General features: G+C 39.6%; 1 long non-coding RNA gene across 1 annotated transcript in view; it reads left to right on the forward strand.

The window, feature by feature from the left end:
• The first annotated feature begins 434 nt into the window (after positions 1–434).
• LOC147176850 (uncharacterized) overlaps positions 435–27882 on the forward strand; it is a 36138-nt gene continuing 8690 nt past the window's right edge. Inside the window, exons 1-2 of the long non-coding RNA XR_015094437.1 lie at positions 435–496; positions 8825–8920. This is a non-coding gene — a long non-coding RNA (uncharacterized LOC147176850). The remainder of the gene's footprint in view (positions 497–8824; positions 8921–27882) is intronic.

Raw genomic sequence — 27882 nt, forward strand, 5'->3', positions numbered from 1 at the left:
TCTGGAAAGGGATGTTGAATTCATTCATCCAATACGGATGGAGGTGAAGGGAGGATGAACGTTGGCACGTCTCACATGCCAACATGACAGAAGTTTTTTTCGGTGTGCGTTATATGTTTACTCAGTTGCAGATTAGATTTATATAAATGCATTATTGGAATAAGAATGAATGATTGAGCCCTAAATAAAGCCTTAGATTTATTTCTTCCCAAACAAGTCTTTCACAGAACTGAAAGAGATTTGCCAACAACAACAAAAACCTGCCCTTTTTCCTGATCATTTCTGGTGATTTTCAGGAAGTAAAACATTTGACAAAAATGTCCTCTTGCTTGGTTCAAAACTGGCTGACTCAATGCTGAAAAAAAAAAAAGCCTTCTGATATGAAACAATTGGAGCAGACTGTAAGACTGAGAATGTGTCAACTGTGTGAGTCCGGTTCCAAAAAGCAGCTGGATGCCCCTCCACCACACCCTGCTCGCCTCCTCTCATTGGTCAGGTACGTACAACAAGCATCACGCTGTCATTTTCCACCAGCTCAGCGAAAAAGTCTTTTACACTGCTATTTTTTTTTTTTTGTCCAAACAATGTGTGCGTGTGTGGGTTTCATAGACCCAAATGGCTCAGCAAGCCTTTTTGTGGTCATATGGTTAATAACGGTGCAGATATTGTTCTGGCTCAGAGTATGAAGAAAAAAAAAGGGCTGTGTGATAGCTTTGGAGGTTATTTGGAGAGCTTTTTTGAAGTATTATGCCATTGTCGCAGTGATCCTTTATCGAGGTCCAAGTAGCGCCTTGTTTTGTCGCTATAAATTGTGCACGATGCTTGGAATGACTGTCGAGTGAGTCGACAACACTGCTGCTGTGTGTCTAACTGAACTGTCTCGGCTGATGTTTGAGTTGTACCGCCATCATAATGACACACCTACATAGTACTATATAGTTCATTCATAAAAAAAAAAATCCCCTCTTCATACGACCTCTCTCCTACTATGTGTCACACTTGGCAGCTGTTTCATTTTAGGAAACCATCAGACAGCTCACAGGGCCAACCCTGAAAGCGCTCGAGCTGCGGCTCTTCCATTGATTTAATAAACACTGTCTGCATAATGCATTGTGTTTTTATACCTTAAAAAAAGAAGGGGGAAAAAAAAAGGTATTCTATTGGAATATATATTACATTCACCGCCCTACAGGATCTGAGCCGCATGGCGTGATTCCCTGACACACTTTTAATCTATGCTGCATAAATTAAAAGCTAGTCTTTATAGAGCGATCAATACATTGTTTGTCAATGCTTGACATTTTTATGATCATGAAGCAAAAAATTGGAAAATTGAAAAAAGCATTAAGTACACCGTATTTTTGTTAATTGTGAAGGGGACGTTTGAACACAATTTGTTCCTGCAAAGTTTTCAAAAGTCCGAACTGTTCAACCTCCGAAACATTTTTTTCCCATTGGAAATAATGTAAATGCAAGCTCCAAAAACAGAAAATTGCTATTTTCATTTCTATTTGTGTAAAAAACATTTACACCCTGTGCAGTATTTAAACAATAAAAAAGACCTTACATTTTTTGTTGTGGTGTTATGGCATCAATGGATGCAAAATGTTGTGTTAATGCATGCTTTAGTACAGAGTATTTTACATCTGGCATATTGTTAGACTACTAAGGGGTCCTTATGCACTGTTAAACGTCAGACACGTTGTGCCAGTATTTACGGAAGTAGTCACGATAGTTACAACGGCGCGATAATCTCCTTCCTAAATCCACTATGGTTCGTAGCACTGTACGTTTTTCTTTTTTCTGCCACTGCTGTCTTTCTTTGGGCCCATGTCGAAGAAAATTGTCGTGGAAAAATCTAAATGCACTCGCGAATGTACGGAGCACCTCCGGGAGTGTTCAACTCCGAGAATGAGTTCAAACTCCGAGACATTTTTTTTACTGCGATTTTTTTGGTCGATGTCCGATTTGTACAAGTTCCGAGACGTTCGAACCTCCGAGGTTCCACTGTACAATATTTTTACTTTTCTTTTAGTGTTATGAAGGAATACACAATCGTCAACATATTGCAAGATGAAAATCGTATAATCACGAGAGTGATTATAGAATTATGAGAATAAAGTTGAAATGTTATAAAAATACAGAGAAGAGTTAGAAAATGTAGTCGAAATGTTATGAGAATAAAATTGTAGGAGAAAACAAGTCATGAGAGTAAAGCAGTAAAGTCATAAGAAAAACATTTTTTCTTTATTTTTCAGTGTGGTAATACGAGTATGAGTCCATTAGTAATTAAAATTACAATTTAAATCTGATGAGATTGAATTATTTTTCTTGTAACAATTTTTCCAACAATTTCAACATTTTTTCTTGATATACAACTTTTTACTCATACATGATGACATTATTGTCCCATTTTATTCTCTAAAAATAACATTTTGTTGTAACATTAAAACTTTTTCCTCGAAAAATACAACTTTTCATAATCACACTCTTTCTAAAAATAAAAAATAAAGAAAAAATGCCATGTGTAAAATCCAGACTTTTTTTTGTCATTATATTGTATTTTTACTTGTTTTAGTACATTTTCTCTGTATTTACTACCTATATTTATCACTGTGGTCCTCCTACTATTTAATGTGTCCATTATTGCTGAAAACGCTCGCGCTTATCTTGAATCTGCATGTAACCTTCATGAACAAACAATGATACAATTGTGTGAATTGAAAGTTAACTGGACAACTTATGTGTAACCTCTGGCTTGAAGATGATCACCTGCCAACACATTTAGTCAAAAATATACAAATGTAGAATCATTTTTAAACTTTTCCTCAAAATAAAATTTTACAGCACAGTTAATAGTAATCTTAAATAATGTCCCCCGTTTTGTATTTGATTTATCAGCTGTCGAGTCCAACCCGATGTTGGAGTTGTGCTCTGCTCGGTGGAGTTTTGTGGCACCATCAGAATGTGTGCTGTGATGTGCTGTGTTATGGGTGTCCTGAGAAAAGAGCCTGCATTGAGCTGACTAGTATCAGCAGGCATGATAACAAACACTGAGAGGTTCATTTTTAAATTTTTAACAAAATGTGAAAATGTTGACATTGTTATAGTTTTATGTAGTCATAGTCGTCTTGTATATCTGTTTTTGTGTTTTTTCCTTGACGTTTTTGTGGCCATGGAAATGCGCTCTAAAATCAATTTTGCAAATACATATAACACGCATGATTACGGTAATATGTTGCGGTTCTACACGTTTACAGCATTGTTCTCTATGTTAAACATTGTTGCCACAGTCCACACTGCTTGGATTAACGTGGGATGACATTTGAATGCTATCCCGGCGCAGCACATTATTTTTGTGCTTAATTCAAATGTAATTAATAATCCGAGGCCACCTTGCAGGAAAACAGACATAATGGCTTCATCTCACAGGTGGTCACTGAGTGAATTATGGGATGGATCACGTGGATAAACACGTCCCTCCAAGTGACCCTCGCATGATGTTACTTCCGTACATAAACACAGGGCGGCCGTGGCCATGCAAACACGCAGCTGTAATTAGTACCATGCACTATTTCCAGCGCTCTTCCAAACATGAGCCCCCCCCAGGCACCCCCACCCCACCACCAACCCAACAATCTCCTGCTGTCGCTTCCGTCTCGGAGGGGAGGCGCGCAGATGCGAGGAGGCTCAAACAAATAGACGCGTTTCCACCTCCGCATCCACTTCGCCTCAGGTTCCCTCGGCCGACAGCCACCTGTTGCTCGTCTTTAAATGCTAACTGGTGTTGGGCAAAATCCTCTCATGTGGAAGTAGTGCTAAAACCCCACCGCCCCTTTTTGGCCCCCACTTGGCAAACTCCCAGGAAGTGTAATGACATATCAAATTGAATGGGGGGGGGGGGGGGGGGGGGTTTGTTGTTTTGCTGCCCACAGTTTCCTTTTGACTAAAAGATTGAGGATACATGACTAGAAATGGGAAAAGTAAACAGGCTAATGCGATTGTTAGCATGTGGCTGAAGCTTTAGCAGTAGATCTTGGAGTACTCCATTGTCTTCTCTTAAATAAACTTATGTGTGGCTAAAAATGTCCCTCCCTAACCCTACCAGAAAAACGCACGCTAACATTAGCTTCCCATTTTGTTGTGCCTGCACCTGTGCTGGCCTGACAATTTCTTTTATAGGCCACTGTCAGTCTCTTCTGGATAAAATGTTTATCTTTCTCAACAAACACATGCTGAGAAGTTCATTCATGTTTGTTTCTTTGTTAGCATGTCTGAAAATAACTCATATGTTCAATCAGTTTAACTTTCCTGTCGCATTGGAGAAAATCTGAAGGTGACCGATGCAGTTGGGGATCAAAATTGTGTCCTACTTGCTACTTCTTTTTGTCCTTTAAGTAAAGTCCAGCGTTTGCAACCTCAAACGACCTAAACCGTTCCTTTTGATCAAACCTAAATTAAACTCTGGCAATTAGTGAAGTGAAATTAGCGGCATTTAGGAGCATCCATTTACTTAATTAAAGTTAGATGATGAGAGGGCAGCGAGTGAAGAGCAATAGATCTGGATATTGGGTGTCAGCTGGAGCGCAAAGTGGGACAAAAAAAAAAAAAAACGAAGCCACAAGTAAATGAATGAAGAGCGATGACCGTGTCGCCTCAACCGGATATCGTGTAGAGCCACCACAGTGTTGTGTGCTGACTTATGAGACACTGGGCCTCTCATTACAATGCAGGGAAATCCAGCCCCGCACAGCTCTGTTACGGATGCCTTAATGCATACATGGATGTACAACTGTACTGTGGGTGGTTATGTATGCGTGACGACATACTTTTGAACCCTAAGAACCAAGGATGGAACCACATGTCCTTGGCTTAACTGCACAGAACTAAAAAGCTTGGTTTGAAAGTGGTTGTGGCTCTCAAACATCCATGCAGGCTGTAGCTCTAATAATTTGCTATAAATTATGTTGTATAACTTAAAAAAAAAAAAGTGTACATACTGGGACTGGTACGCCAATAAATCCAACATACAAAACCACTAGTTCTCAAACTTAGGACATCAAGTACCATCTCAAACAATATTTACCTCTCAACTAACTAACTAACTAACTAATAAAAGCACAATTGTAATATTTCAGGATAAATGGCTATAAATGACACACACAAAAAGTCAGAGCTAATGGTTAGCTTAGCTTACCCTGTTTGTGTCTGGGCTCGGCTCTATTATGCTCTGCGGGCTCCACTGGCTTCACTCGCAATTTTCTTGCTGCTTTCAGGCTTTTCTTAAATAAAATAGCAGTGACGTTGTATCATTTGACTGAGGATAGTCTGGTAGAGTCAAACACACATGCTAGCATTAGCTCACCTTATTGCATTGCCTTAGCCGTGGATGAGGCAGTATTAAACTCTTCTCTCTTCAGTTTCCTCTTGAAAAAAAATCACAGCACCTTTGATGATGCATAGCTAAAAATGAACAAATCAAACAAACATGCCAATGTCGGCGTACCATATTGCTGCGACATAGTTCGAGTGGTGTAGGTATGTGAGTAAAATTTCTAAGATTAATCATTTTTAGAATAAATCTTTTAATTAATTAATTCATCTTTTAAAAAACGATTCCAGTGATGTAAGTATAGTTTTCCTGTGACAAGTATTGTGTGCCTTTTTTTTTTTGTAGAATCTTGTGATTCAAACTTCCATGAATTTATTAATCTTTATCCTATTTTCAAGAGGACTGCGGGTTATATGAAAGCTTGCTTAACACAGAAACACACAACATATAACAATGATAGCCTATGTTATTTAATTTTAGTCGCTATGTAAAACAATAAATAAAAAAACTCATCATTATTTGAAAACTACCACTACATTGAAAATTTCAACAGAAAGTAATATGAAGGCCTCCTTTTAGTAAAATAATATAATATACACATGTAAAGAAAAAAATAATATAGTAAATACAGCAAATATGGCAAACAATTATTTTGCTATACATCATTTTATAATAGGTGCCATGCATAGCAAAATAAATAAATAAATACAAATGAGAATGAACAAACCCTCCATAAGTTGTTAATATGTGTTATGAGGAACATGAATATCACAGTTACACGCTTGTAGTTTATACATTTCATGAAATTAGCATAAAACGTGATAAAAAAATGTGAGGCATTGTTGCCTATCACGCAGGGTTGACACAAAATTTCGTGTTTGGTCTGAACCAAGCATTGCAGCCATTTAGCAGCATATACACACATCCCTGTTGTTTTTGTCGTTCCATAGCAGATGTCTTATATGTCCCAGGACGTTCATTCAACATTTAGCATCCTCGCTAATGATTAGCCAAAATGTACCTGAGTCTTTCGCTCCTGCCACGCTCATTTCTCCCCGCTATGAATAATGAGGGCCGAAGGGTTAGCTGCAGGTCACGCCCAGCTCCCCTCTTTTGCCGTGTTATTTATTCAGCCCAATGAGAAATTGATCACATGATTGCGTTAAGAGGCACCTGATTCGTTATAATCAGCCCGGTATTGGCAGGACTCGGACCCCGGGGCCTGGCTATTGCATTAGTAGCACTCGGGCAGCCATAGGTCAGAAACCTTCCCCCTCGCTCACGCCATTTTACAACTAGCTTTGTGACCTTTTCACCACCAGCAGCAAAGCACACGGCGTATGACAGCGACATGATGCAGCTATATTAGCGTCCGCTTGACCACATGACAGGGGCGACGCCTCAGGGGACCCATGTGGGAACGATGAAGCAATGACCTGTACCCTGCATTTTTATTTATTGGGAGATTAGCGGGGACTCAATGATTGTGCTAATTCTGAGAATTTATTTGAAGCGTTCTCTCTGACCATTCGCTCTGTTTTTTTGTGCGTTTTTTTCTTTTCCCAAATGAATGACAAACAGTGTAAACGACCAGGTGCACTAAGCTATTTCGCTCCCCCCGTGGTCGCATCACGTCAGCTCATTAATCAAATGCGCCCGCCGCTCTGTTTGCACTGGGCCACTGCTGGTGTGCTTGTTGATTTAACCATAACACCTCCACACATTAAAATGGCCTTGGATCCCAGTTTAAACTTCAGCAAAAAACCTTGACTAAAAAAACACAAAAAAAAAAAACTTTTTGAATCAGTTGCACACAAGTTTTCTGCACAGGCTATTAGGTCTTTTAAAAAAAATCACAGCATTATGTTAATTTTTCCCACTTCAAAAATCATTAAACAAATATTGTCTTAGTCTAAGGGGAAATTGATAATATGTATAAATCCTATATATAAAAATATCAAATGTGAGAAGCACAGAACTGATCCATCCGCACAACCATGCTGAGACGGTTCGTATGTAACTTAGACGCAGATTTTGCATAAAATGTTTGTACATAACTTGAAAATGTTGTAAAAAGGTTCGTTAGGAACTTTGAGGTTCCACTGTATAGATTTCTAATCGAGTTCAAATACTTTTCCATCATTTTCACTGTTAGGCTTCTTCTTCTACTTGACTTATATGTTCAGGTAAATAACAGTGTGACGCCGTATCGCCCTCTAGTGGCAGGATGCTAAACAGCAACAGCTCATTGGTATTTAACTGACAACATACGCTCTCCTCGGCCGCAGCGCAAAATTTCAATCATTTTGTGGCCCACTAGCTGGCGCTCCCGGCCCAAGCATGGCCCAAGAATCACTGATTTATATCATTGTCTGTCTCTCTGTGGCCGTCCTGCCTTAGTGAGGTGAGTGGCATCCATTTTGACTCCTCTTTATGGCTCGATTGAGTTTAAGTTACCAAATGTGGCTCCTTGTGCTATAAATGCTTGCTGAATTCTGGCAGTGACCACACAGACTAACTTTACCAACCCCCAACACCCCCCACCCCACATTTTGAATCTTTTATTCACTACATTTAATTTAATCTGCAGGTTTTTAGGATAATGTCAAGCTAGAGCCAGGGTTCTTTTTTTCCCTGTCTTTTTTTTTTTTTAAGAGTGGTAATTAAAATGGGAATGACGCCCAAGCATTGCCACCCGGGAAGATTTTCCACTTCTGGAACGCCATCTCCACACGTCGCTGATGCCTTCCTTTCAGACTTCCCCCCCAGATTGCCAAGGCTGTTTACACTGCAAAACATCTGCATTGAAATGATTCCACTTCCCGGGGCTTGAATAAAATCAAGTCTCGAGCAAAACAACAACAACAGGAAGAGGGCCATTTTTACAATAGCTGTGTTTAAATATGTGGAGCCATTGGGCGCGTCGCATATAGGTGGCGAGGACTGGCACTAAGCGGCACGCTGTTTCCACTTTCTCAGACACCAGGAGGAATGCCAACGACCCGAATAACTACGTGTGTCTTTGAGGGGGGCTGTGGGAGTCTTTATTTGTGGCCTGGGTACACACATAAACACACAAACACACACACAAAATATCATCATCTTAACACAGCAGCTGCTTTTGTGTGTGTGAGATTAAACCTCATCACATTTATGCAGCATCATGATATTCCTATAATATCATATTTCTGTCTTTTTAAGACCAGATTTGAACCCTCAACCTCAAAACTATGAGGCACAAATCGCTATTACACTGTGTCACCACGACTGTGTCATATTAACATATGTGTTTATGTTTGGCATTTCTGGCAGAATGAGCTGGCATTGTTATTCAACGGGAGATTAAGAGCAGTGTGTGGAGACTGTGGGCTATATTATTGTAGCATTCAGAGCTAAAGAATAGCAAACTAACCCTAGCAAGTTTTAATTTGTTTTATCATTTCTAACATATATCCTGAAATGTTACAACTAAACTGTGGTTTCATTCACCAGGAGATTAAGGGCAGTGAGAAAATGGAGGGCTTCAACCAAGCAGAGACTATGGAGCATAATACTGCAGAGTCCAAGGTGAAGTACCGCCAATTTATGGTAAGCTAACCTGAGTTTGTGTGTTTTTGTCATTTGTGATTGTATCATAAATGTGGCTGCAATTATTCAACAAGAGATTAAGGGCAGGGAGAAACAGGAGCACTGTAGTCAAATGGAAACTGTGGCGTAAAGTAATACTGCAGTGTCCGGAGCGAAGCACACCAAGTGTAAGCTGTTAGCATCCACTGGACTGTGTTTGCACATGGAAAAAACACTTTTCTGGTAAATCATTAGCCAATAGCAGCCTCTGCTTCACATTAGGCGTTTTGACACACACACGCGAGCACGCACACACACACTTTGCAGTAACAGTGACAAATACTGCGTTTTTATTGTACATTTAGACCGGATATAAAATTTGTGATTAATCATGTGTTAACTATTGAAGTCATGCGATTAATTACAATTAAAACTAAAACCAAACTAATTAATTGTAATTAATCACATGACTTCAATAGTTAACTCACGATTAATCACAAATTTTATACCCGGTCTAAATGTACAATATCCCCTAGGTTTTCATAACAAAACAACAAACAAAACAAACATAACAAAAGTGGAAAAAAAATGTTAAACTAATAGAAATAGTTAAAATGATTTTTTGACGTCTATAGCTGTCAATGGCAGTTAATGAGTTAATGTAAGACCGTCAAAGCTCACGCCTTCTTGTGGCCTGTTAATATCGAAACCTTTACTGCTGCACACTCCTCGCTCTGTCGATGACTTTTTGCAGGAAGCCGTGAGCGTTTGATTTTCACACGCTGCCGAAAATACTTTTAAGATGTTTCCCAGATGACACTTTGGCGCTTTGATATCTTGCGTACACGGCGGTGCAATATTCCTTATGGCTGCGACGAAGCGTTCGCTTGACGGCCTCTTGAAACTGGATGAGCCATGTGTCGCGCGAGGCCCAAGGCTTTGAATCAAATCAGTTGCAATTAATGGTATTACGATGAAAATGTATTTTGGGTTTGGAACAAAATCGTCCACAAAGCTAAGACATTTCAGATGAATGATTGTAGCTATTAAACACTGAATAAAAAAACAAAACAAAACATACAGCCATGGTGAAAAAACTTCCATTCTGCTGCTGATGTGACTCATCATAAACTGGATAATAATCATCCCATTTGTTTACATAGAGATGCCATTGATTGCTGAGTATGAATGGGGATGTCTCTCCATATAAATAGCATGTAAAGCTCATAAATGTGTCTTTGTTTGGACCAATGACGTGCCCTTTTATCAAGCTATTGTAGTTGTCATCTATTGTGATCTACTTAACTCATTGCAAGTGCAGCTAATATTGTTTTTTAACGTGACTGCAGTTTGACCTCGGACCATATTTTGATTTCCAAAAATGTTACTTAAAAGGTTGCGGTTATAGCTAATAAAAGTTTTATGTTTGCCACAGTTTGACCCTGTAGATTATTTCTTACTATATATTTTTGTTATTATTTGAAGGGGAAAAAATCATTTTGGTGTATGTATTGTGTTGGACTGCCTTTTTAAAAGCTAACTCTTGTTAAAATAAGAATAATAAAAAACGAAAGTGAAAAAAAGATACACAGTCATTTTTACGGCGGTCCGGTTCAGTAAAGCTGCAATCGACCTCGTGTAGTGCAGTTTGTCTTGTTTGGAAAAAAAATGGGCATCATCCCCCCACAGAGCACCGCGAGCGTATTCACTTACACTCCTCAAATAAATCAATTAAAAAGTTCACTTTCATATATACTTCTTGATTTAAAGTGGAACTCGACACACGTGCAATACAATACGCTGGAGTTAACCTCAGCGTTTGGCCACGCGTTATGTCAACACGACCGGGAATGACTTCACAAACAAAAATGCTTACGAGCGCTCTTCCATTATGTATGATATCACGGGCAAAGTATGTAATGGAAACGACTTTTGGTCATGGAGCTGTGCGGAGGCACATGGCCGCTTTTGTCCGGCCGGGATTATCAGGAGCGAGCGCTCACAAAAGGAAATGCTTGTGGAGCTACAGTAACAGAAGGATAAAATCAGCCATGTGATGATTGGGGTGACACATTTGTTTGGCTCTAATGAAAATAAGCCCCATTGAGGCGCATTCAGTCGAAGGGCCGAACCCCCCCCTGACACCCACCCTGCCCCACATCCTGTCTCTTTATCCTTCATGCAAGCGGCAGACAGATAGCAGCTCTTAGGATATTGTGGCAGCCAGCGAGTGTGTGTGTGTGTGTGTGTGTGTGTGTTTGTGTGTAGAGTCTACTGCCTTGGTCACATACCACTGGCTTTGTTTCTCTGAAGTAGTTATTACATTTAACAAACGCCACCAAATTCAAATATGATATCATCGTTAGTGGAAAAAGAAATAAACTTGACAATTTAGCATTTATCTGTCTAGAATTTCCTAGTAGGTGTTTGTCTTGTGCCCAAAATGGCTGCTTCAATCCAAAATGGCTGACCTCATGTTTAGTTTTAAGCATTAGTCTGTAAGACGTTTTCATGTGTCCTGTTATGATACACATGTCCACCAAAATTTGCGACAGTCGGTCAAATCATTTTTAGTAGCTAAACCCACACAATTACCATAATTCTGGTTTGGGAGTGTTATTAGTAAGTTAAACTTCCAGGCTGCCAACATAGCTCGGGGCCTTATTTGAACGCTCAAGACATGAGGTACGTAAAAAGCTGACCTACTTGTTCTTTAATTTTTGTAAAAACTTTTTGAATCCATCCATCCATTTTCTTAACAGCTTAATCCTCACAAGGGTCGCGGAAGTGCGCAGCCTATCCCAGTCAGCTTCTGGCAGTAGGCAGGTCAGAGGTGGCAAACCCATGTCCAGAAAGTAAAAACCCTGCCACAGTTTGGCTTTAGCCCCAGGTGTTAGCTAGATAGCTCCCTAGCTCGCTCCCATGGTGCTTGTTTACCTTTTAGCTAGTTCCCATGATGCTTGTTTACCTTTTAGCTAGCTCCCATGGTGCGTGTTTACCTTTTAGGGAGCTAGCTAGCTAGGGTCAGGGGCTAAAGCGAAACTGTGACAGGGTTTTTACTTTCTGGACCTGGATTTGCCACCTCTGAGGCAGGGTACACCCTGAACTGGTTGCCAGCCAATCGCAGGGCAACTTTAAAAAAAAAAATTACTGTATAATAATAATAATAATAACACGCATACAAAACCCTCCTTTTTACCCCCTACACCTCAGTTGATCGAGCAGTCTCCCTGTCGCTGTAACGACATGGTGCACACCGTCTCCGTAAAATAAAAAGCGGACATTTTCATGGACTTATAAAAACTGTCCGGACAGGATGCAAAAAAGTAGATGTCTGGGCAAAAAGCGGCTGTTTGGTCACCTTATTTTATGTTCACTTTGCGTAACATTGCACTGAACAATTATCTTTTGTTTCTAAGTAAAGGAAACCGGCTAACAGTGCACAGACGGCCCATATCGACATTCAGACCAAGCAGCATTTTGATGATAAAACATCAGACTTGATTATAAAGCCAGAGCCAGATACGAGTGTTTGATCCCACAAAGGGTGGCTGTGACTCACCACATGAACTCGTGCACGTATGCACACGCCCGCACACACACACGTGCACTCACTCCCAACACATGGTGAGAACATCCCCGGCCGAAAAACCTGCCTGGGCGCATTAGCCAGGATGACTTCAGACTCTGCGGACGCATCCAAAAATCCAGCCAGCAAAGCTCCGGGATCAGACGGGCTTGAGATCAGAGTTGAAATGCACACGTACAAAGTGGCAAACATGTCGGATGGGCAGCGCGCAGCTGTTGTTTCGCGGCTAGCGAGGTGGCGCACACACCGTCAGACAGTGCAGCTGGCTTTAAACGCAGACCTTGGACTCCTCGTCATTTAATGAATATGATCTGATACATGGTTTACATGTGACCATGGATTTAGTCTTTGTTAAACTCCGCAGACACAAGAATGTTGTCGTTGAATCCAGAAAGCCAAAGCTAATGATTTACGTCCTCACAATGAAGTGACTATAAGCATTGACATGACACTCCAGTCCTCTAGGTGGCAGTAATAGAGTGCTTTGTATTTATTTATTTTGTTCAATATACACATCTAAATCCAACATGATGTTGGTATAATCAATTGCTATATACTACAATATGATTTTAAACTAAGGGTGTCAGGCGATTACATTTTTTAATCATAATTAATCACATGACTTCAATAGGATTAATCACACATTTTATACCTGTTCTAAATGTACAATAAAATGTACAATATTTTAATTAAGTTTTCATACTCTTGTTGTGGAATAAAATGTTAATCTAATTGAGTTAAAATTAAAAAGATATACTGTACTGTTAAAAAAACGAGTGTGATATTGATTTGTGTTGGTCATTTTTCTGCCACTAGATGGCATAATTGCACTTGTAAGACGTTGGTGGCAGCTTTTCATATTAAGAGATCTAATCTTTAACATGAAGTTTCTTGTGAAATTCTGCACATTTCATAAAATGACCCCAGTCTCCACAAATGTATGCATAATATTAAGTTTATTACTGCTAAATTTTGACGTCTACGTGTTTGCTAAATTGCGACTGGAATTCCTCTAGTACAGGCTTTCATTAAATCAGGCGTTTAAAATATTAAAGGAACTTTAACTCAAAATTAACACACAAATTTTGACACCCCTATTTTAAACATGTTTTCTTTTCATCATTTCGTTTTTTCTTTTTCTTTTTTTTGCATACGATATTGTATGCCGTAACCATCTGGCCCCACCCAACTTCACCCCCTAAAAGTCAGACATCATGTCGTGCTTGTGTATTGCTCGTCTCTCGCTTGTCAAGGCGGAACTCACCCCTCTCAGCGCCACAACAGTGATAGTCATTTTAACGCAGCCGGGCGGGCGGGCGGGTGGTCCCGGAGGTGGGCCATTAAAGTTCAGGTGAGGTTAATTAGAGAGCATTGTGAGGCCTGCTGCTGCGCGCCAGGGTGGCGGGTGGTTTGTTGACACCTCCGATTGACGATTCGGACATGACGCGACCCCCCGCCGGCGAGCGCGGCCGGGGGGGGGTTCAACAGCGGATTTACACGGCGAAACGCCTACTGGTGCCAATCATTCCGAGAAATGCCTCCAAATGGAAGTCCACGGGAAAATACTGCACATTCACTGCGCACTGCATGTGTGTTCCACCACAATCTGTTCTGTGACGCTGGCCAAACCAACACTTTCAAGCAACATTTCTATCCATCCTTACATTATGGATGAATGCTAGGTTATCTGGAATCTATCGCAGCTGACTTTGGCCACCCTGAAATGGTCCCCAGCCAATCACAGGACACGCTAGGCAAACAATTCACATACATATTCACACATGAGGATCATTTTTATTTTTGGACTATGGAAGCCTTAGTACTCAAACAAAGTCCGCTCGGATTCGATCCCCAACCTCTGAACTGTGAAGCTAAATGGAATTAGTGTATTTATGTTTCATGGCCTTGGTAACGCCTCAAAATGATGATTAAAGTAGCAATAAGGAATTTTTCAGCCTTAATCAAATATTTTTATAACTTTTCTGATGAAACATCGACTTAAAACTAGTAGAATGGTAGCTTTGCCATGGCTGTGTCTGTATCATATGGCATACGTCACTTCCCTCTTTCCCCATTTGTTACAAAGACGGAAGTCAATTTGAATGTCGATGCACGATTACTGCTTTCCAGAAGTTGCAAAAGTTTTGTCTGAGGAGACAAAAGGAAAAGGGAAGCTACCCGGATAAAAGGACAGTCAAGGATCAGCATTGGCCCAGATTTCACCAAAAAAGAAAAAAAAGACGCAATGCGCTTGTCTTCATGGGAAATGTGGTCTCCCGTCAGGCATAACATTACCGCTTTTGTCCATATGGGGCTCGCCACAATCAACATAAATTGAAAGCTCTTTAGTGTTGCTTTAAACTTTGACACCATCTTCCACTCTCATTGGATAGCACAAGCTGCAAAAAAACAACAACGAAGCTTGGCCTTTTAGTGTCGCTCATCTGTCTAGGATACACGCTTCCAATTGGGGTTGATTTGGACAAATTCCAGACGATTGTGAGTTCCGCGAACATTTCTGGTAGATGTAGTTCATTCCTAAATATGAAACCATTTAAAAATCAACCCATTGACCAAATTATTATTATTTTTAAATAATTTTTAATATATTTTTAAAAGGGTATGCGCTTTTCACACGTCCGATCAGGGTAAGAAGGCGGTCTCCAAAAGTGGCGATCTTCTTGCAGTTCCTTTTAAATGTACTTTATGCATGCTGATCTCATGGACGGCGGGTTCTAGCGAGTCCTTCCGCCGTGTAAACGGCATCGCCCATATCAGGTTCCAATTTGGGCCTACAGCCATTTGAAATCAGCAGACAAACGTTAAGCGCTGTTTTGCGAGGTTATAGCAACCCGCGGAAGGATCTGATCTCCGAGCAGCAACAGGAAAAGAGAAACTCTTTGATGCACTCTTCTGTGTTTGAGTAAGGATGAGATTATATTGGATTAAAGGGGGATTTTTGCAATGCAAATGAATGCACCTCGGAATCAATACACCCTGTTCTACTCAATATACAAACTAATTAAGAGGTAATACAATCAAACCTGAATAAAATAGATTGCACGGCTTCCTAAGAAAGAAATCCAATCAAAGCTTTTTATGTGAATAGATAAAATCTAAAGCGATCTCTCTTTGCAGGAATAATGACCTGGGCTTTGTGTCCATTTAATAAGGAAAACTTGTCTTAAGAGCCCGCGCTCAATGTGCATATTCTAATCAATATGAATTACATAGGGGTTTATCTATGTTATCTGCTCCAGACCGCTAAGCTAATTAATGTTTTATCGAGTGTTTTAACTCAATTATTTCGCAAAGTCAAAGAGGTTCCGCGCAATTTTCCGCGTGCAGTCGGAAAAGAGGCCGCAGCCGAGGGCCGCAGACATTTTGATTCGGATGTACGCATTCTAACTTCCGTCAAGGACTCTCAATTCCATCGGAATTACCGTATTTGTATATGCTAACTAGTACATATTTCAACATTTGGTCAGTGACAAAGTACTCATGAGTTGACTGCGTTGACAGTGATAGCATTACTTTACTATTACTTTTTTGTTGTTAGCACTAAATTGAAAGTGTTGTTAATATTATTCCTGATCAGGAGTTCAGCCCTTGTTACAATTAGTGTTCATTTTATCCACCATTTTAAAATTTTGTCTCAGTTTTAGTCCAGTTTCAATCACGCTTGTTTTTTTGTTTTTTTATCATGGTTAGTCAACCTCATCCCCTTTTTATTCAGTCACCTTTTAGTCATCTATAAATCTAGCATTTTAGTCTTTATTTTAGTTCAAGAAAATTTAACTTTATTCGTCTAGTAAAAAAAACTGTCAACGTTTTATTCTAGTTATAGTCAGGACAATCATTTAACCCCCGTGTTTTTTTGTCAGCAGATTATGTTAAATATTTCCGATATAAAACTATTTCACATAAAATTTTGTCTCATCTTTTTGATAAAAAACATCTTCACACACAATTACAGTATATCAACAAGTGGTTACTATGGCGCCATGCTATGAGCTAGTAAGTTAGCCAGCATTAGTTAGCGGTCGGATTAACATTATTGTTACAAAGTTACAGCCGTTGGGTTAATGTTACATTACACTATAGATTACTCTTCTCTTTTTTTTTAACCTTTCACCTCCTGTCTGTTCCATGTGTTTGTGCATGTTGCACTTGCTAGCTGCAGATTTGAAAAGGGGTGTGTCACTGTGTGTCACATGACAGTGCCACAGTGACAGATTAGCAGAGACAAGATTTTACAAAATCATATTTTCAGTTTTTCAGTTTTTATTAAGTGAAGTACATTTTCCTCTCGTCTTCATTAGTTGACGAAAATGCATACTGATTTAGTCCCAGTTATTGCTGGTTAATGAAGGTTCTGGTGGAAAAAAATTTTTGTTTATCTTTTGTTGACGAAATTAGCACTAGTTAAAATGCATTTTAATGCATCATATTGTCTTTCTGAACCTGTGCGAAGCATCCCGCTAGCATTTTAAAATCGCCCTCAGTTCCATTTGCTCAGTCGGCACATATTGTTCCTCTCTCTGCGATCTTGTTTTCCCATCTTCCACCGTACTGCTTACATTTTAAAATAATCTGTGAATTTGTTCAATCGGTCGACATTGATGACTCCCATCCCTGTGACTTTTGGTTTCTGTTTAAGAAACAGCCTCCTCATTGGTAAGCCTTTTGAGATGAGTCATTGTGTGTGGAAATAATTCCAATTTTTGATTGATACTGTTAGAGAGGTAATAATTTAACAACATTTATACTACTGCGGTTGGAATTTGGAGTGGTACAAAACAAAACTATAGTACAGTGTAGTTCTGCACCATATCATTGATAGCCCAGTAGCTAATTTAACCAAGTGAATGTGACACATGATACATGATACCATGTACCTGATTGAGATGCGGTAATGTTATTCATCCCCAAAAAAATATTTGAGCGATTATATACAGTATAGCTTGAATACTAGTAATTTAATTACTAATTTGTTGACTTTTTAATATGACCAATTGCTTTCATCTGGTGATATAGTTCATTTTGGAAATAACTTCAAGATCCATTTTGCCGAGGCCGCTCCCCTTCCTCCATCCTGCTCCCTCCCACCCTCTCCTTGCGCTTCATTCCAGCTGATTGCTCATTTTCTAATGCTAATGCTGCTATAGGCCACAGCTCGGGTTTCTCCCCTGTCAGCTGGCCACTGGGACTGTGGGACGGATCTAATGGGCTCTGACAGGAGGGAACTGATCTCATTCAAAGGGGATTTGATATGTGGCATGAATGCGGCCACGCTCAATAGACATATTAATGGTCGTTATCATTCACAGATTTCGTGGCCATTCATAAAGCACACCACTTTTTACATTTTTGTAACCCGCTTTTTTCTTCCCAAGCGTCATGACTTATAGATGAGCGGCGTATTGTATGGCTGACACGTCAAACCGAGGCAGTAAATAATAACATGGTGGGTGTTGTTTACAATTCAATTACAACCGCACGCCGGCAGAGAATAAGACAAAGGTCCCTCCTGGTCACAAGAGACGCCAGTGTGGGATCAGGCAGTCAATATTTAGCCTCCCTCAATGCGATTTATGGCTGAAGCATCTTCCCGTGCATTCAAAGTATTGTCTGTCTTAAGAAAAAGTGACGGAAAAGGGGGGAAAAAAGGAGGGGTCAACAATGAGCCATTAAAGTTCAGGTGAGGTTAACGGCGCAGTCGTTAAACCTGTTGCTGCGCTTTTGTGCCAAAGTCCCGATTGTGTTCTGCCTGTTTTGGGACTTTGAATTATGGCTCTCGTGTTCATGCGCTGCTTTCACTTTTAGACTTTTGAGTAGTGTTTGGTTTGGATTCCTTGGAGTTGGCTTTTGCTGTTTTAGGGCACATTTACACGACAACAACCTAGTAAAAGCAGTGGCGTGGCGTGGCGTGAGTTGCCAGCTCCCAATCACGGCGTTGGACCTATCTGAGCACAATATTGTAATTGTATGTTTAAAAGATCATAAAAACATACATTTTCTCTCTAATCTTTCCCAAACTAGTCACGACTGACATTAAAATGATATAACGAGCACATTGGGCATTCATCACAGGGTGAGCTGACAGTTGTGGTTTCGTTAACTTCCATATTGTATACCGCATAAAGTACAGGGGGTCTTTACTTTACAACACAGATATATAACAGTTTGCGGTTGCAGTGTAAGAATACGTTATCACGCAGCACACAGTATACTTACTGTTTTTCTTTTGATTGTTTTATATTTCTGGCCTAGAATTGTTTTTCCATATATATATATATTTTTTACAGTTTTTATGACTTTATACTTTGGTTAGCGACAGTTAGCTACTGCTCTACAAATAGTACATACTACAAGATCGTATTCATGACATCAAATAATCTCATCACAGATTAGATAACGTCATCTTGTTTTTTCCGACAATACGTGAGTGAGACAAAACAAATTACATTGCACATTAAGCATATTAGCCACATCACATTTGTTGGTTGGTATAGGCCAGTGGTGTCAAACTCACAATTAGCTCAGGGGCCACATGGAGGGAAATATTTTACCAAGTGAGCCGTACCGGTGAAATCATGGTATATAATTTAAAAACAATTGCCGTCAGTTATACACCAAAAGAAATAGGCGGGCTCAACTGTAAATATATTGTAAAAAAAACAACAACACACAAATGCAAATAGAACGCGGCAACACTTATGCCCATATGAGTCCATCGACCTGTTTTGCATATATATTGTTCCCAGAATGCATTGTGTGGCACAGTTAATGAAGTTATAGGACGTTAATCCATGTTTTATGCGTTTGTGTTACCAGTAGCTGAATGTGCATCATATTCACTGTTCAGCACGTTTATGTTGATTTATGTTGGTTTATGTTTTTAATGTTTTCAACAACAAAGAACTTAACTTTAAGTTGTGTGTAATATAATGACATTCAGGTCAATTCTGTGTACAAGTTGTATTGCTCATCTGCTCGTGAAATTACAAATTTATATATTTTGATTATTGGCCGTCTGATTAATTGGTCCGACATCACTCTTTAATTTTTTATTTTTTTTTACATCTCATGGGCTGGTTTAAACCCCTTGGCGGGCCTGATCTAGCCCGCGGGCCGTACGTTTGACACCCCTGGTATAGGCTATTGGTTAGCAACTTGCATCCTGCAAAGAGGGAAAACTTTAACAGAGCTCTTCCCTTGTAACTTTTATGATTTGCGGGCATTTTAAATTTTTTACCCACTACTATTTTTCCCTCAGTCTTGAGGCCTATAATTTCACTTATTTTTACATAAAAAGTAGTTAACCACAGTTAGTTATAAAAAGTTACACAAACAGACTTAAATGAAAATGACAAATGAATCTCTAGTATGCATGCATTGTCAAGGTAGTAGTTGGTGATATCTCCTTTTGTTTTTTGGAGGGGACATATTTAACATCATACAAAAACAACATCTGTGTAAACCAGTCAGTCATCCTCAAATAAGAGGGCGGGCCCCACTGGTGGGCCCAGTGTGATGTCAGGGGGGACACATGTGACCCCAGGGAACATTATTATTGTTTTTGCTGTACTAGAATAAAGTGTAATTGCACATCCACTACAGAAGGTGGCAGCGGTGCTCTCAAGGTTAAAGAGTGCGCAAAGAGTAATAGCTCCTTTGCAAAGGTGTACTTACAGCCATTTTATTGCCAAGTGCTACTATTCATAGTCATGGCAGAGGGTTGGGGGGGGGGGGTATGTTTTGGGGGAAACTAATTGTGTAGTAGTAGTTAGTAGTAGACAGATGGTGGGTTTCTGTATTGTGTTAAGTTACACTGCCAACAGTAGGCTGGCATGCGTAACAGCAGTTTTGCCAACTTTCCAATATGTGGCTCCATTTTTCTGTCAAGAAACTTAACTGCAAAGGAAGTTACAGTATTTGTTATATAATCTCAATTTGTTTGATTTGTTCCATCACTCAAGGACAATTTAATTTATTTTATACAGATTCAGGGGGCTATAGTATAAAATGCTAAGTATTGCTGTGAATCAAATACCCACCATCCATCCACCTATTTTTATTAACATTTTCAAGAATTGCGAAAATAAACCTGAATTGAAACATTCGGAAATTCAAAAACATTGGAAATTCAATAAAAATCTCAAATTTGCAAAATAAAGTTTTTATGTTTGGAAGGGGAGGACTTTGAAGCATTGATAAAAGGAAAATGTGAATTTTGGCTGTGGTAACAATGACAGGAATGGATGCACATTTTGACCGGATAGTATGTCACACATACATATTGTATGTATTCAGAATCAGGGTTATTATAGTTTTGGAATTTTCATTTTAGTTAGTTTTTATTTCGTTTTGGTTTTTAAATTGAGTTCGTTTTAAATCGTTTTCAGGGTGAGTCTGTTAGTTTTTATTAGTTTTAGTTTTTTTCTTTAAATGCTTAGTTTCAGTTTAGTTTAAGTTAGTTTCAGTATTAGTTTTTGTTTTTAAAATGTGTATTACTTGTGCGCAATATTTAATAAACAGCATTGTAAAATGAAAAAGGTAACACATTTCTTACCGAGTGTTGCATTTCAGCTGAGTTAAATGAAAAAGCAGGCGAGCCGAGCCATTGGAGCCAGCAGGCAAATTTGTTGCCTCGGAGCAACTTTATTCCGGTTAATATAAATAAATACATTTAAGGCTCATATATTAAATGAATTACCAAAGACTAAAATGAAGCTATAGTTATAGTTAGTTTTGTAAACAAGAAATGTAGTTTCAGTTAGTTTTTGTTTTTTTATAAAGCATTTTTGTTTTTATTTTATTTCGTAAATGAAATCGTTTTTTTGAATTTTTGTTTTTCCGTTGGTAGTTTAACGTACTGTATTTTCGAATTTTGGAAATATTTTCTCTTGTTCTTTTTTTTTTTCTCTTTTTTTCCAATCAGCTCCTATATAGCCTCCCATGTGTGCTAACTCTCTCACTTAGTTGGTTTTTGGTGTCATTTCCATTTGTATATTGTTGTGAGTGCTTCTTCCTTTCATTCACTTGATTGATGCCATTAATTTGACTTCTGTTTACATAAGATTAAACACTCACATGCCTTCCCATGCCTGCCTTTAAAAGTATAAATAGTATCACAGTTTCAAAATACTTAAATTGCCATCTTTATGCTGCAAAAAGTTTGCGTGAAAGCAATCTCTAGTCAACATGTGGAGGGTTTTGGAATAAACACGTTTTGTTGGGGAGGGCAAAACCTTTTTTTTGCACAAAATGCAGCATGCACCACAATTAAACGTTTCAGGCAGGATGCTCATCAGAGTGTGGTTTCCCCCAAAAAACTTCCATACAGAACAAACAAATCTAGCCTTCTTGCGCTATAAATAGGAGAAGCAGATGGAGAAAGTCATATTCGGGCATATAAATGCATACGGCAGAGAGAAGGACGTACACTACGGGAAGGTTGCCGCCGCAGTTGCCGCAACCCGATCTGCTACCTGCCCAAGATATACGTCTCCGTCGCATGCAGCACTTAGAAGGAAAAATAAACTCAAGATGCAGCAATCAAAAAGATCAAACACAACACATTAATCAACAATCAGAAGGAATACATTCACTTGTCACATTAGTAGATCATCATGGAAAAATCAAGAATAAACGCGAGCAGTATAGCAGATGCTGGCTGTATTAGCATACTGTATATGCAGCAGACAGCATCTTGGGAGGTGTTTTGTTGACAGCTGCACAGGAAGTTGCATCCCCCCACCCACCAACTCTACCAACCACACGCACGACAAGGTGTCACCAGACGTTTTTTTTTTTTTTTTACTTTTAATCATGCGCGATCCGGCATCTTTTTTTTTTCTTTTTTTCCTGATAACTGTTTAATGCCACCACATGCCAACAAGACCCGTGCAGCAGACGGTTTTGTTCAAACAAGCATATAACAGTGCAATGTGTTCTCATAAGACTTGCACTAGTGGAAAACTGTTTCAGAATAAAACGATACAAAAGTGAGAGCTCGGCGTTAGCGTACCTCACAACACACAAGTTCAATGAGCATGGAAGGATAACACTAGGGAACAATTTGCAACAAAAACAACAAAACTTTCTGTCGAGTTAGATTTTTATGCTGATTAAAACTGAAATTGTTAGCTGATTCCAAAATTGCAATTTTTTTTCTTTCAAGCATATACCCCCCACAGATAAGCAAAATTCCACTGATTAGCTGTAGTAAGACTGTAGTAAGAAGAGCAGCGCGATCGATATCTGCAAACAGAAAGCTAGCATAGCTTAACTTTGTAACCGTAAGCATACAGTTATAAGCTCTATATCCTTTTATGCTGTTTTTTTTTAATTTTCAAAGCTTATGACTATTATATCTTAGTGTTTCATTTACTTATATAGTACACATGTATTTATTTGTTTATCTATTTATTTTAAAGAAAGCTGGGATCCTATAGCTACATTTTTTTTGACCTGATAGAGAAAAACAGAGATAATTTTTGGATTCTGCACCCAAAAATTAGTTAAAAACAACCATCAGACGTAACTCAACGGAAATTGTGTTGTGGGGAAGGACATTGCATGAAGGGAGCGATTGCTAATCAAAGTTAAGCTTATGAATTTGGCTTGTTTTTATGTTAATGTTTTATTTATTTTTCGCTTATGACAACAATGTATACAAATGTTAGTTTTTACACACCTTACTTTTTTTTCTTCACTATTTTTAATCCAAAAATGAAAGTAAGTACATATATACTAAAAAAAAACAACGGGAAAAACGGGGAATTTTGTCATATCTGGTTAAGAAGTGTGTGGTTCTCTGTGGCCCCCAAGTAGCACTGATAAAATATACTACACGATGTACGTATACATAAAAGATTTCTTTTTTAAGAATGGTACAAAATGTCATCAAAAGTGACACAAAAAAAACATGAAGTTACATTTTAGTAAGAGAACAAAGTGCATTTAACATGTTTCTTTGAGCTTCTTTTGTCACGTAATCAAACAGATGTTAGAGCAGGCGTAAAGCGTAACCAACGACATCCCACAAAGTGCTCTTCTTGCGTTCAGCGAGGGGCGTCGGTGGCCCGGACGGACATTTTTTAGCCGCCAACGGCCCGGAAAATCCTGCCGACATGAGCGAGCATTGTGAGAGCGACTTTAGCTTTCACAGTCCAGAGATCAAAACGGCAGCGGCCATGTTTCCAGGGAACCGCCGTCCTCCCGCCTCGGCTCGGTGTGAACACAGATATAATGGTGACAGGAAGCCTAGGCAGTCACTTGTACAGCCAATTATGGGCAGAGCCGTGGGGGCGGCTTTTCCACACTTTTCTTGTGTGTCGCTATACGGCGAGGCGTATGATTAACTTCTCCCCCTCCCCCTGAGCCTTTGAAGGTGGAAAAAGCTAGTCTAGCGAAGCGAAACTAACAACATGAAACACCTTAGAGTTGTGTGAGTTTGAATTATGCCTCAAAAGTCTTTAGGAACAGACAGTAATTGCCGTCTAAATAAAATAAATATCTATATTTTTAAGTGTTACAGCAGAGTGGTTAGCTTGAATGGGAGGTATAAAAATGTAAGACCCGGTGTGTAGTCCTTTGCGCCATCTCGTGGTCAAAGAATTAGCATTAAAAGCAGGCAGGAGCACGCACACTACGGTGGCTCAGAGAGACCATATTTCGCAAGCCTATCACCAATTCCTATTTTGCGTGAGCAAATGAGCATCTCGGCGAGCGACGGCGACTTGGCAGCCGTTGTGAAGCCCGGAATTAGCCGGAGCAGCTAACAAGAGCGGCTAGCGGGAGTTAGTCGGAGCCATAGGCTAGAGTGGCTAACAAGAGCGACTAGCGGGAGAAGCTAGTAAAAAAAAAAAGAAAAGCTAGTAAAAGCTTGCAAAGCAGAAAGTGACAAGCGATGGGCCTGAATCACGGGAGTTAGTGACGACCACCTGCAGTCAGCTGTGGAAGGTAAGCTGCGGTTGACCCATTGGGTCCGTCACTCGATGCTAGCACCACCCGGGCTAACTACATTCGTGAAGTTGTCCTTTGGGCGTCCGTAGCAGGACGATGGTAGTGAAACATGGCAGCTCTAGTAAGTGGATTTCAATTTTACACTTTGTTTTGTTTTGAATCTTTATTGATTCGTTGTATTCACTCTGATAATAAAGAATATCAGCAAATCAGGGGACTGTATTTTACAGGGATAAAAACGTCTTTTTAAGGGTGAATTTGTGGCGGGCGAATTCTACACGTGTGCCTGGTACGGAATTTTACGGCAACCTCTGACAGTAGTTTTCATCTATCATCACAAGATGCAAAAAATGTCTCAAGGATCCATGCCCAACATTGAACAGGAAGTGAATGTGATGGCACTATTATACACGGGCGTAAGATTTCACGGTATATACGGTTTATTTAAATTTCTATAAAAAAAAAATTGTGTAGATTTGTATTGAAATCCCAACAATTTGGAGGTCAAGCAGCATGGCGCACCAAGTCATGACTGAAAAGGGTTTATTTTGTTGTCATTAATTGCATTTCCGCATTCTTTAGCTTTCTTCTCGAGGAAGCGTTAACTGTTGAATGGAAACGCAAGTTACGGGCCGGTCCTGAAGCATTGTGTTAAGACGGCAAAGTCGAGAATGCCTTTGCTTTCGGACGACTAATTACAGGCCTTTGTTGTCAATGGAATTTGAAGGGCCGTCTTAATTAACTCGTTGGGTTCGCCGCCACATTATTAGCCTCCCGTTCCAAAATAATGACAATGTTTTTCTGTGGAAAATATAAAACAGAGAGCGCAACTGCCTGGTGTTCAATCTTGTTTGAATCCAAACAAGCTGTGGCCCCCTCCCCTTGTGGCATTGTACCCGCAGCCCGCCTCTACTGTACCCGTTTAAAAAAAAAAAAAAAGCCCTTTGACCACATCTGCCCCTCATGTGTGCAGTCTTTTCTCCCACTGCCTCGCTCAAGAGATTGGCTTTCTCTCGCAGGTCGTTTCATTCAAACGGGTGAATATAACTGTCCCCGATCGTTCCCTCTGTGCATTCATGCTCGACTTGGCCCGCATAAAGAGTGTCCCAAACAAGAAGGAGCACCCAATCTGGCCGCCTCTATAGAAAACAGCACCCCCCGCCCCATCATACAACTCTACATTTCCATTTAATGACACCCTACATATTAACCCTGGTCAGCATCCAATTACACAGAATAAGTGAATGATCTGTGCCAGCCAGTTGAACGTGTTCATGAAACGCAGGGGAAAGGGCAGGGGGGGTCTTATTCATCAAACCAGCATTCATTAAAGTTCTTTGGAATCCATTAACTCTAAATACAGGTGATTCCCAGGCTCCCTCTGTTTTTTGTTTTGTTTTTTTAACGGGACCACCGAGATTCCCACTTGTCCAATGACACCAACCAACTAAACCAAGCAAACTGTCCGGGCGACACATTTGTATTTAAAGACATTAAATGTAAACATTAATTTTTCCCCCCCTATGCTGTTTATGTTTTATTTTCGAGGCGTTCAAGTCAGCAAAAACGCAGCAGCCATCTTTCACTTAATGGCATGTAAATAACACCAGGTGGTGAATATTAAGTGTAAAGCTGTTTTCTAAGTGTGTGTGTGTGTGTGTGTGTAGTGAGGGGTCCAGGGTTAATCGGGATGAAAGGTGGCCAGGTCCATACATATTAAGCAAGTCACGTGATGTCTTTCGCATTCTAGTGAACATTCAATTACTTTTAACTACGTAGATTCTGTTTCCCTGCTGCCAACAGCTCTTGTTTTGTGTTTGGATCATTGAAATGTGAAGAAACAAGACATATTGCCGTGTATTAATTAAACAATCAGATGCCTTGGTAGTGCGTTGAAGTAGCATGCGCAGCCACAACAGTCCGGCGCCGCCTCCTCATCCTGGTCACTAGCCTGGCCACACAATGCTGTGGAATGGCATCCCTTTCTTTAACCAGCTTTTGTCGCCATCGTGGTTGTGATGGTCCCTCTGGCACGAACAACACGTCCAGGCTGATCCAGGCTGTGTTCGACTTGACCGCTTGAACTTAAATTTTTTTTATTTTATTTTACATTTGTATTTTTAACCTAAATGGTTAATTGTTATTTTACCAGTTTTCTCCCTGAATTTGAAATATCAATTTGTAATTTTCAGTTTTGAATTTAGTTTCAATTACTAATTTTTTTTCACAGTCGATATTTGATCTAACTACTACTAAGCAACCTTTGATGAGGTTAAATACAAATACATGAAATACACACACAAAAACAACAACGAAAAAGCACATGCTCACAATTTGAACTCCAAAGCATTATACGGACTTCCGACTCATACCTTTGTCGCTAAATTGTACAACCTCTAAGTTGACTTGAGAGCTTCTACTCTTCCTTTTACTTTGTGTACAGTCGGTGTAACGGAAACCATATAGGATAGCAGGATCACAAATATCAGACACACACTCACACAATCAAAGTGCGTCATTATCTCGGCATGTTGGCGCCTGTCACTCAGTGGGGGTTCGAGGCTGCGCTGTGCGGCGGCCCATCGACAGGCGTCTGCGTCAATGGCTGACAAAGCTCCAGGCACCCGGCTGTAATTGGAAGGAGCGGCCTAATCCTCACATCAAGACGTGCTCATTGACAAGCAGAGCGGGCAGACGTCCCGCCAGCGCCTTATTAGCAGAGCGGGTCGCTGATGTTGCCGCAAAAAAAAAAAAAAAACTAAAAATCTCCAACCTGGTCATAGTCAATGCTGCATTGCACAAAAACACAATATTTCACCATTTTGTATGGTTTACAGTTTGTATCTTCTTGGATCAGTAATTAATTGAGGCCCCCCTCATTAAAAAAATTATATATATATAGTTGCCACAAGATGGTGTAACACTCTTTTTCCGTAAATGAAGCACCTCAACTCACTTCGACATAGTTTCTTGGAACCAGCATGGCGTCAAAGCCACACTTTTATTGCTTTGGCCTGAACAAAAGAACAAAAATTAAAATTGTACAGATAATTCTATTTAAACATATCAACGATCAATTACGATGTTTAGGCTATTATGACAGAAAGCTATTAAATTCTCGAAACATTGATGACTTTACTTTCCAAATAAAGCTACTGTAAATCTAAAAAATATAAACAAATTCACTTTTTGTGTATCCATCCATCCTACTATAGCATATTAGAGCATCAGCGGCAATCTTTGTTTGAGCTTATGTGGCAGCTAGCATCTAGCTAGCTATCTTAGCAATACAAAAAATGTATGTGTAGGCTATTTACCTAATGAAGGTACTAACTCACACACTCAAACAAACGCACTAACTCAAATAAAAACAAATACCATTTAAAAATAGCTGTCACAAGAGCATTATAATATACTGTAA

This window comes from Leptonotus elevatus, chromosome 3, assembly GCF_054856555.1.
Source record: "Leptonotus elevatus isolate MCC_2025b chromosome 3, RoL_Lele_1.0, whole genome shotgun sequence".
Lineage (NCBI taxonomy): Eukaryota > Metazoa > Chordata > Actinopteri > Syngnathiformes > Syngnathidae > Leptonotus > Leptonotus elevatus.